The following is a 4,022-nucleotide window of genomic DNA, read 5'->3' on the forward strand; positions in this document are numbered from 1 at the left end:
TGCTGGGATTTCAGGCTCAGGTGGCACTGGGATTGAGTCCAGGTTCTCCAGGACGCTGGGTTAACACTCTATCCGCCATGCTATAGCCCAGCCCAGCACCAGCTAGCCCTTTCTCTTGGGAGAATACATAATCTGACAGGCATGGGCTTCATAAACAGAAGCATAGAACATTCCATCTAGAGTGGCCAGGCACTTCTGAATAGCAGCTTTCATTTTAAAGCACAAGCAAGATTTGAACTTGGATGTTTATCGCAATGGTACACCAAAAGCCATGGCCTGATATGTCGGAAACTTGATCCTCGTTGAAACAGTGCTGGTAAGTAGGGCCTTGTGGGAGGCATAAAGTACGCGATGTAAATGTACTCTTTATGGGTACATTTACAATGCATTTACAAATGGATTGTTGGGACTACAAACAGGCCTGGGGAGGGGTAGAGAAATCAGAATCAACTCATAGTCCTCTAAGAGCAAATGGCCTGTGCGGTGCCCAGCAAGCGGGAGTCCTCGCAGCATCACCAGATGCCATGTGTTTGCTCCTCATGGGTTAAGGATCATCTCCCTGTCCCTCTTCCTCTCTCCTTCTCCCTCTCCTTCTCCTTCTCCCTCTCTCCCTTTCCCTCTCTCCCTCTCTCCCTCTCTCCCTCTCTCCTTCCCCCCCTCTCCCTCTCTCCCTCTCTCCTTCCCCCTCTCTCCCTCTCTCCCTCTCCCCCCTCCCCCTCCCCTCTCCCCTCTCCCTTCCCCCTCCCCTCCTTCTCTTCCCCTCCCTCTCCCCCTCCCCTCCTCCTCTTCCCCTCCCCCTCCCTCTCTACCCTTCCCCCTCCTTCTTTACCCCTCCCCTCCCCCTCCCTCTTTCTCTCCCCCCCCTCTCTCCCCCTCTCCCGCTCCCCTCTGTCCTGCAAGAATACCAGCTGCTGGTACCTTGCTCTTGTATGCAACACTGTGGGGAAATAAACTGCTGTTTATGAATGACCCAGTCTCTGGTGATCTGAAATAGCAGCAGAAAATGGACCAAGACAACCAGACACAAACAAACAGCAAATCAGATTCAACGCATAGTTGGATCAGGAGTCTGAGAATGAGGAATCCTGGCGCTCATCTTTCTACCTCGCTCCTCCCTACTCAACCACAAGCTCAAGGCTGTGCTTTTCCCTTCTCAGTTAACCCTGGGATCACCCTCAGAGATGTGCCTCAGCTAAGCATTTCTTAACTCAATCAAGCTGATGATGAAGATTGATTATCTCTGACATGCTAGGATCATCATCATCATCATCATCATCATCATCAGCAGCAGCAGCAGCAGCAGCAAGCCCTCTGGTCCTCTGTGTGGGGCTCATTTCTGACAATATTCTGGGAATAGCTCTGGCAGTCTTAGCGTATGTTTGAGAGATTGTTGAGAGTATTAGAACACTTTGTGTGAAGAGGCTACATTCTTCTCAGGTTGCCATTGTCACTGGGTCACCAAAATAGTATAATCTATGTGTGAATGTTCACAGAATATTATGGCTGCCATTTTGTGCTTGGAGGGCCAAGAACTTGTTCTTCATGTTTTTATATTTTGCTGTAGGTGTCTTTACCAAAATTCTTCCTTTCAGACTTAGGCTCAGGGTTGGTGACAATACCTGGGCCCTTTCTTCTCCTGTTGAGGAACTACCTTCATTTCTCAAAACACTTTTCTCTCTCTTCCCAGTAACCAGCATTCGGCCTGCTGCTATATATAGCTGCAAGAGAGGCTGAGAATATACATTTTAATTCCCCATGTTGTTTTTCTAGTAGAAACGTCACATTCTCTTCAATAAAGAGGAAAATGGTGCAGTCTGGGTCAGATGATGAGCAGTCCCTGATGGGGCTTCATTCAAATCTGTTTTTTAACCATCCTTGTTTTTATGCACCTTGTATGGAAGAAACACCTTCTGTTTACTGGTCTGATTTTGGCACAGTATTTCTTCTTTTTTAAATAAAACCCTTTATTGATAGTTTGGGATTGCAACAGAGAGTTCTATGAAAACAAACAAGTCCCAAGACAATGGTGCTGTAGCACATGGGTCACTGCTTATTAATATAAGTGTTAACAACATAAATACTTAATATAAAACACTAAGTAATCCCTTATGCTAGATTATTCCTGTAGACTGAAAGTGAATAATAATAACTAAAATCGGGTATGGGATTCTTGCCTATAATCATAACATTTATCAGGCTATAGCAGGAAGATCAAATTCAAGGCCTGCCTGGCCCACATAGTGAGACTCCAATAATCACTACATTTTAAAATATTATAACCTGAAATTGAACAATTTTGAGTAAAGAGCTCTTCTCCCAGTAAACCTAATATAAACCTATCTACTTGTTAAATCTCAGACATAGCTGTACAGAGGGATTAGCATACCTGCTGAAGCTTCTCTCCCTTCCCAGGCCTGGGGCAACTAGAAGTCCAGTCTTAAACCTAAACAACTAGCAAGTAGCAGTTCCTTAGAGAACAACAGAAGATTCAATCCAAGGCCTCAAGGCCACAAGACCTGCTTAGCCTAAATTAAGCTTTTGTAACTACCTAGTAGCCTCACAAAACTACCTGCTAAATACATAGACCCTTCTCATCTAAATTCTATAAAATAAGGTGTTTCCTTTGCTCTGTGGGTTGCTGTCGAATCTATCCAAGAGTCCTACTGTGGATCACAACTGACCCAAAAGGATGTTTTCACATGAAATCTCTTACAGAACATTTCGATCCAAAATGGAAACACTATTAGTTGAAACACTTCTGCTTACATCTTTTGCTTTTCCAAATGCTTAAAAAGGAGTGAGTTTGGTATATTAAATTTGCTATTTAAAGACATACAAGTATTGCTGGATGATGGTGGCACTTGCCTTTAAACTCAACACTCTGGAGGCAGAGACAGGGTTCCAGGACAACCAGGGTTACATCTGGAAACCCTGTCTTGAAAAACCAAAAAACAAACACAAAAAGTTCCTTCAAGAACTCACAGAGGCCTCACCACACGTTTTCCACCTGTCTCTGCTCCCCCATGTTCTCTGCCTGCCTGGCAGCCTGTGTGCTTCCAAAGCCTTTGCCAGTTTCTTCCTGGCTTTCATTACCTTCCAGGTCTGTTTCCAGATGTCTGCATTAGTTACATCTTGTATGCAGCAAGATAGTGACAGATGAAGGGGCACTGGCATTGTCACCCCTTGACTGGAGAAAGAAGGTGACAGCTGAAGAGCCACTTGCTGAGTCTTTTCCAAGCATGGGGGTTTGACAGTGGTGACTTCTCCAGGAGCGAGCTGATCCTTAACACCACTTAGGTCGTTGGCCTCACCCTGCATTCCCAGTGCAATTCTTTCTACAGAGATTGTAAGCATCAATGGACATGATAGGTTCTCTTCAGTGTTTCCAGCCTGATGTTTCTTCAGTCTCTTTAATGCACAGAGCTGCTGGGGTTTCTTCAGCTTCGCTTCCTCTCTCCTGTACCTGGTTTCATTCTCAGGGTATGAAGTTATTATGGTCATAGGCTTTGGGAAGATGCAACTGATTAACCTCAAAGTTCTCTGGAAGTAGTGCCAGTTCTGTGTTTGGCCTTTTTATTGCTCAGGGCAACCTGGATCTCTCTTCTCTTCTGTAACATGTTGGGTATCATACGTCTTGTGAGTCTTCCTAGAAAAGACTGGCTTGAAGCTGAGTTTCCTGAAGGCCCCTCCATGTCTGTAGAGTCTGTCCTAAAGGCTCCAACATACAGATGCAGACAAGGCCTGAGTTGCTGGAAATGGCTGTGTCTGTCTCACCTATGCCTTAGTCTGTAGTGCATCTCCCCAACCAGAGTGAGCTGTGAATTGGAAGTCCATGAATCTAGTAGTTGCCCAGTCCCACAAGGCTAGTTGTTTCAGCTGGTCTTCTGTAGAAGTAAATTCCAACAGATGTGCTGGCAAGTAAATGCAAGCTTTGGAGAAGAGCTGGCACAATGTTTCCTACTTCTGTGTCTTCCCTCATTATTTTTTCTTGACTAAAATACCTACGGGCTCCTCTCCCATGA

At 45.2% G+C, this 4,022-nt stretch overlaps 1 pseudogene; it reads right to left on the reverse strand.

The window, feature by feature from the left end:
• Nucleotides 1-2,989: 2,989 nt before the first annotated feature.
• On the reverse strand, nt 2,990-3,692 carry LOC127683716 (methyl-CpG-binding domain protein 3-like 2B; annotated as a pseudogene).
• Nucleotides 3,693-4,022: the final 330 nt, after the last annotated feature.

This window comes from Apodemus sylvaticus, chromosome 4 (genome assembly GCF_947179515.1).
Source record: "Apodemus sylvaticus chromosome 4, mApoSyl1.1, whole genome shotgun sequence".
Lineage (NCBI taxonomy): Eukaryota > Metazoa > Chordata > Mammalia > Rodentia > Muridae > Apodemus > Apodemus sylvaticus.